The sequence below is a fragment of the Triticum aestivum genome, chromosome 7A (assembly GCF_018294505.1).
Source record: "Triticum aestivum cultivar Chinese Spring chromosome 7A, IWGSC CS RefSeq v2.1, whole genome shotgun sequence".
NCBI lineage: Eukaryota > Viridiplantae > Streptophyta > Magnoliopsida > Poales > Poaceae > Triticum > Triticum aestivum.
In genome coordinates, this window is record NC_057812.1 from 44,011,903 (window position 1) to 44,019,965 (window position 8,063).

Below are 8,063 nucleotides of genomic sequence, written 5' to 3' on the forward strand. Positions count from 1 at the left end.
AGAGGTCATATGCATTCTCAGAAGATTTTGAACATAAATCAGTTTAGAAGACATTGACCTCATCGTGCGAAGACATTCACTCATAGATAAGGAGTTGGTTCCAGATTTGTATGAATCCAGAGATTAGTACAAGTGAGGAATCTAACTGCTTTGTGAAGCATAAGTGAACATACTAGGCATAATATGAGATGCAGTATGAAGTGGATCCAACATGTGTGAACAGAAACTACTTGTGGTAGAAAGTGACGAATCTGTAGGATCAAAGGGGCCGTAAAAAGGAAGTTTTATTTACCACACGAAGAACTGCGAGGCGGAGTGGAAGAGGAGGCCGAGCAGTTCGATCATCCGTGCCCTAACTTGGCGACGGAGGACACCTACAGTGACGGCGGAGAGGACGATGTCTGCGATCGGCGTGAAGATGGCGTCGGAGAGGTTGCGGCAGCTAAGCGCTTCATCGCCGGTGTCGTCGAGAGCTAGCGGTGGCGCTAGGGTTCGTGCGAGAGTGGAAGAAGAGATAATGACTGTGGTGAGGCGTGTATTTATAGGGACAGGGGCGGCTCAGTGTTATTACATAGGTGCCCCTGGCGATTCACATCTGAGGAACACGTGGCCATTATGCAGCATATCGGGGGTTGTTCCATGTCCCACGCACGCCAGGATTGCCGGGTGGTCGTTCCCACTTCTCCGGGTTTCAGGTGAAGGAATGAGCATTGAAAACGGACTTAATGTTTGTCTCTGTATCTTCTGCTGACAAGGACGCAGAGAAGACATTCGACAGTTTCAATAGAATGCATATGATTTGGAGAGATAGAGTTTGAGATAGAAAGCATAGAGAGGTTAGGGTCCGATCACATTCACTTAGTTCAAAAGATTCAACAAGAAGACATAGCTATAAGTGAATCCTGTAGAGGACAGACCACTAGTATATATATATCTATAATCAATATAGTGAAGATAATCATGAAGACATGTTGAAATTGAAGCCAAACCAAATGTGAAGACATAGCAAATGTAACGCCGTGAGTGAAACATTTCAAACAGAACCTTTGGTGGTGGCATTACGCACCGTATAGGAAGTATTAGACCCAGACACGGCGCACAATTATCATGGCGCTCCGAAGTCAAATTCCACATTAATATATTCACACTTAGAATGTATGTCTTCATTGATTGAAGATATACTTTACTTCGTGTGTCGCACATCTAAGTCATCAATATGCATAAGTGTTAGGATGTGTGCCTGATCACATGACATTTGAGGATTCCAAGATATTTAGCTCACACCATAACTTGCAAAATCTCTTCTCATCCAAAGGCTTGGTGAAGATATCTGCCAATTGTTCTTCAGTGTTGACATGTATGATATCAATGTCTTCCTTCACAACATGATCTCTGAGAAAGTGATGACGAATCTCAATGTGCTTTGTCTTCGAGTGCTGAACTGGGTTGTTGGCAATCTTGATGGCGCTTTCATTGTCGCAGTAGAGTGGCACTTGCTTAAGATGAATGCCATAGTCTTTGAGTGTTTGCTTCATCCACAGAAGCTGAGCGCAGCAAGATCCAGCAGCAATGTATTCAGATTCAGCAGTGGAGAGAGATACACAGTTCTGCTTCTTTGAAGACCAACATACAAGTGATCGTCCCAGAAAATGACATGTGCCTGATGTAGACTTCCGATCAACCTTGTCACCAGCATAATCAGCATCCGAGAATCCAACCAGATCAAACTCTGAGTCCTTTGGATACCATAATCCTAGAGTTGCGGTGTGAGCCAAATATCGAAGAATTCGCTTCACGGCTAAGTGATGCGATTCCTTTGGTGCCGCTTGGAATCAAGCACACATGCAAACACTAAGCATAATATCTGTCCTAGATGCACATAGATAAAGTAAAGAATCAATCATGGAGCGGTATACCTTTTGATCGAACTCTTTACCATTGTCGTCGGGACCCAGATGATGTTTGGCTGGCATTGGCGTCGTGAAGCCTTTGTAGTCTTGCATACCGAACTTCTTCAGGCAATCTTTGAGATACTTCTCTTAAGATATGAAGATGTCGTTGCGTTGCTGTCGTATTCGAAGACCGAGGAAGAACTTCAGCTCTACCATCATGGACATCTGATATTGCCCTTGCATCATATATCCAAACTCTTCACTGTACTTCTGATTGGTGCAGCCGAAGATAATGTCATCCACATATATTTGGCACACAAACAGTTCACCATCATATGTCTTCGTGAAGAGAGTGGGGTCGAGGGAACCAGGTATGAAGCCTTTGCTCTTCAGGAAGTATTTGAGTGTGTCATACCAAGCCCGAGGGGCTTGTTTGAGGCCATACAGTGCCTTGTTGAGCTTGTATACCATGTCAGGATGTTTTGGATCTTCAAAGCCAGGAGGTTGTGCAACATACACTTCTTCAATCTTGCCATTGAGAAAAGCGCTCTTCACATCCATTTGATATAGAAGTATGTTATGATGGTTTGCATAGGCCAGCAGTATGCGTATGGCTTCAAGTCGACCCACAGGAGCAAATGTTTCATCGAAGTCAATTCCTTCCACTTGAGTATATCCTTGAGCAACGAGACGAGCTTTATTTCTGACAACTTGACCATGCTCATCTTGCTTGTTGCGGTATATCCATTTGGTGCCTATTATATTGTGCTTCCGAGGATCAGGACGCTTAACCAGTTCCCATACATTATTCAGCTCAAACTGTTGAAGCTCTTCTTGCATAGCTTGAATCCATTCAGGTTCCGTGAAGGCTTCTTCAACTTTCTTGGGTTCTGTTATTGAGACGAATGCGAAGTGCCCACAGAAATTTGCTAGCTGTGTTTCCCTTGAACGAGTGAGTGGACTGGGTGCATTGATGCTATCAATTATTCTCTCAATCTGCACTTCATTGGCAACACGAGGATGTACAGGGCGAAGATTTTGCTCTTGTTGATCATTGTCATTGTTAGAGGATTTGTCTTCGGGCTGAGCATTGTCTTCAGGTTGATCAGGTGCTGAGATGATAAGTTCCTCTTCAGGTTGAGCTTCAGAGGGTACGATTTCTCCAGTTCCCATTAGTTTGATTGATTCACTGGATGGAACTTCATCTAGCACATTTGGCAGGTGCTCTCTTTGTGAACCATTAGTCTCATCGAACCGCACATCGACTGTTTCAACCACTTTATAATGAAAGAGATTGAAGACTCTGTAGGAGTGCGAATCCTTTCCATATCCAAGCATAAAACCCTCATGTGCTTTTGGTGCAAATTTTGAAGTGTGATGTGGATCCTTGATCCAGCACCTGGCGTCAAATACTCTGAAGTAACTGACATTTGGCTTCTTGCCAGTTAGGAGCTCATAAGATGTCTTGTTCAGAAGCTTGTGAAGATAAACACGATTGATTGTATGGCATGTAGTATCAATGGCTTCAGGCCAGAATTTTCTTGGAGTCTTGTATTCATCAAGCATCGTTCGGGCCATCTCAATGAGTGTTCTGTTCTTGCGTTCGACGACGCCATTCTGCTGTGGCGTGTACGGGGCTGAGAATTCATGTGTGATGCCCAAAGTATCAAGATATGTATCAAGGCCAGTGTTCTTGAATTCAGTGCCATTGTCACTTCTGATGTGCTTTATCTTGGCGCCATAGTTGTTCATTGCTCGATTTGCGAAGCGTCTGAAGACATCCTGCACTTCAGTCTTGTAGAGGATTATGTGCACCCAAGTATATCTAGAATAATCATCAACAATGACAAAGCCATAGAGACAAGCAGTAGTAGTAAGAGTTGAGTAATGAGTGGGACCGAAAAGATCCATGTGGAGTAGTTCGAAGGGTCGAGTTGTTGTCATGATTGTCTTCGAGGGATGTTTGGCCCTCGTCATCTTTCCGGCTTCATAGGCACCGCATAAGTGATCCTTCTTGAACTTGACGCCCTCGATGCCTATGACATGCTTCTTCTTTGCAAGGGTGTGGAGGTTCCTCATGCCAGCATGCCCTAGCCTCTGATGCCAGAGCCAGCATTCTGAAGCTTTTGCTAGAAGACATATGACAAGCTGTGGTCCTGCTGAGAAATCTACCACGTACAAATCATCTTTTCGATACCCTTCAAACACTAGGGACTTATCAGATTCCATTAGAACAAGGCAACGATATTTTCCAAACATCACAATCATATTTAAATCGCAAAGCATTGAGACAAACATTAAGTTGAAGCCAAGGGATTCAACAAGCATGACTTTATCCATGTGTTGATCCTTTGAGATTGCAACTCTACCTAGACCCAATACCTTACTTTTACTAGTGTCAGCAAATGTGATGTGACTCTTGTCGGATGGACGTAAGATTGAGTCCATAAGAAGGCTTCTTTTGCTAGTCATGTGATTGGTACATCCACTATCAATAATCCATTCTGAAGCAGCTGGTGTCGTACCCTACAGTGCAGTTAGCGGGATAGGCTTCACGAAGAGAATTATGAAGCAAAAACATTTGACGAACCAGTGGGTTATGAAAGCTTAGATCGAGATTAGGACTAATAGGGAGAGTAGCAAGCGATTCAGGAACGAAGTACATAGTAAGACCATTCGGGCATTTGATCTTGCGCCCTACAAGATGTTTAAGGTCCCCAGCAATAGCGTCAGACGATTTTGGTTTTCTGCTGGAGACCCTTCCCTGCAAAAGAGAGTTAAGCTTTCTTAGCCACCCACATCTTCAAGGGTGGCTTAGAAGCAATAAGTCTAAGTGCAGCATCTGAGATCTTTGGCTTTGGAGCCCTAGCAAAAAGTCTTGCAGGCGGACAATAGTACTCATAAGAATAAGCAGAATAGTTCTTGGTCTTATGAACATGGCGGTTTGATGAACCGTGCTCATATTCATAGGCTTGAGTCTAGTTTCCCTGCAAAACATTTGTGTTAGTGCAACTCAGGTGAGTCCTCTGTCTGTATGAAGCCTTTGGACCGTATGAAGCCTGTGGTCTGGGGTTTGTCTTCTTCACCTGTGGTGTCATGATGACATTCACAGGAAGATTCTCCAAATACTTTTTCGGCACCCAGATCTTCTTCATAGGCGGCCCATTCCTGCAGTTAGTACTAATATACCTGGCAAACACTTCACCATTCTGATTCTTAAACAGTTTATAGTTTGCATCAAAGGATCCATCAATGACAATGGGGTTAGCACAAGTGAAGCCAGATAGAGTGGATGGATATATTGAAGGTTCCTTTGCAGCAACCCACGTGGTTTTGGGGTACTGCTCAGGTTTCCAGTAAGAGCCATCAGCATTCATTTTCCTTACGAACCCAACACCCTCTTTCCTCGGGTTTCGGTTCAGGATCTGTCTTTTGAGGACATCACATAGTGTCTGATGCCCTTTAAGACTTTTGTACATCCCTGTTTCAAGCAATGTCTTCAACCTAGCATTCTCATCAGCAATAGCAATGGTATCCTCAGCAGAGGGGTTAGTTCCCATATCAACAGTTGAAGATATTGCAACAGTAGCAGCAGTAGAACATTCAGCAACAGAGGTAGCATTACCATGCTCAATGCATTTGAGACATGGTGGTTCAAATCTTTCCTGAGCTGAACTGATCTGTTCGGCGTGAAGCGACTCGTTTTCTTTCTGAAGATCTTCATGAGCCGCTCTCAATTTGTCAAGATCTTGCTTCCTTTGAAGATAATCATAAGAAAGCCTTTCATGAGCTGTTGAGAGCGTTTCATGACGACTTTCAAGTTCCTCATACTTAATGTGAAGATTTTTTTATGTCTTCAATTAAGGACTAAGATCGAGTCATTTCAGCGTCTAACAGATCATCGCTTTTGTCTAATAGTTTTTGAATGTGTTCCATGGTTTTCTGTTGTTCAGTTGCAATTTTAGCGAGTGTTTTGTAGCTGGGTTTGGAACCACAATTAGAGTCATCATCACTAGATGTTTGATAGTGAGTAGTGCGTGTGTTTACCTTGGCACCGCGTGCCATGAAGCAGTAGGTAGGAGTGGAGTAGTCTTTGTTATTTGCACAGGTGTCGGTGATGGAGTCATTGTCTTCAGTGTTGAAGATGGACTTGGCGACGTATGTTGTAGCCAGACTCGCAATGCCAGAATCGTACTCCTCCTCAGACTCCACCTCCGCCTCCTCAGAAGCGGACTCCTCCTCTGAATCCATTTCCTTGCCAACAAACACACGTGCCTTGCCAGATGAGCTCTTCTTGTGTGATGAAGACTTTGAGGAGGACTTGGAAGAAGACTTTGAGTATTTCTTCTTCTTCTTGTCATCAGAATCATACTCCTTGCTCTTCTTTTTCTTCTTGTTCTCAATGTCCCACTGCGGACACTCAGAGATGTAGTGGCCAGGTTTCTTGCACTTGTGACATGTTTTCTTCTTGAAGTCATGAGCAGAAGTTTCATCATTCCTTGAGCTTGATCGTGAAGACTTTCTGAAGCCTTTCTTCTTGGTGAATTTTTGGAACTTCTTCACAAGCATAGCAAGTTCCTTTCCAATGTCTTCAGGATCATCAGAACTGCTGTCAGATTCTTCTTCAGATGAGGAGACAACTTTTGCCTTCAAGGCACGAGTTCGCCCATAGTTGGGACTGTAGATATCTCTTTTCTCAGAAAGCTGAAACTCATGTGTATTGAGCCTCTCAAGTATGTCAGACGGATCGAGTGTCTTGAAATCATGACTTTCTTAAATCATCAGGGCTAGGGTGTCAAACGAACTGTCAAGTGATCTCAGGAGTGTCTTGACGACTTCATGCTTGGTGATCTCAGTAGCGCCGAGGGCTTGAAGCTCATTTGTGATGTCAGTGAGTCGATCAAACGTGAGCTGGACATTCTCATTGTAATTTCTCTTGAAGTGGTTGAAGAGGTTGCGAAGGACATTGATTCTATGATCTCTCTGGGTTGAGACGCCTTCGTTGACCTTGGAGAGCCAGTCCCAGAATAGCTTAGATGTTTCCAAAGCACTCACGCGGCCATACTGTCCTTTGGTCAGATGACCACAGATGATATTCTTGGCAGTAGAGTCCAGTTGAACGAACTTCTTGATGTCAGCAGTAGTGACACCTTCTCCAGCCTTGGGAACGCCATTCTTGACGACATACCATAGGTTGACGTCAATGGCTTCAAGATGCATGCGCATCTTATTCTTCCAGTAGGGATATTCAGTTCCATCGAAGACGGGGCACGCAGCGGAGACTTTAATTATCCCTGCAGTCAACATAGCTAAAACTCTAGGTGGTTAAACCGAATCACACAGAACAAGGGAGTACCTTGCTCTGATACCAATTGAGTGCGTTATATCGACTAGAGGGGGGGGTGAATAGGCGATTTTTATGAAAGTCTTTGAAATGTGGAAGTTTCAAAGACAAACGATAGAAATAAACCTATTACCATGCAGCGGAAGGTAGACTACACTAGGCAAACCATAGTCAAGTATTCAATGAAGTGAAAGCACAATGACTAATAGCAGCAATGTAGTAAGGATCAGGTAGGAAGATATTATGAAGCCAAACAGAACACGCAGTCACTCAGTGAAGACAAAAGATAGTGCAATCATATAATGACTTCACCAGGACCAACAGTAAGTAAAGGGAAGGGAAGGATGAAACCAGTGACTCGTTGAAGACAATGATTTGTTGGACCAGTTCCAGTTGCTGTGACAACTATACGTCTGGTTAGGGCGGCTAGGTATTTAAACCTGAGGACACACAGTCCCGGACACCCAGTCCTGAACACGCAGCTCAGGACACCCAGTCCTCACCGTGTTCCCCTTGAGCTAAGGTCACACAGACCTCGCCCAATCACTCTGGTAAGTCTTCAAGGTAGACTCCCAAACGTTCACAGACTTCGTTCACCGGCGATCCACAATGTCTCTTGGATGCTCAGAACGCGACGCCTAACCGGCTGGAGGATTCACAGTCCTCAAGTGTAAAAAGTCTTCAGATCACACGGACAAGAAGACTTAAGTGATGCCTAACACTCTTTGGCTCTGGGTGGTTAGGGCTTTATCCTCGCAAGGAATTCTCTCTCAAAGGCTTCGAGGTGGGTTGCTCTCAAACGACAAAAGCCGTACTCTAACTCTAAG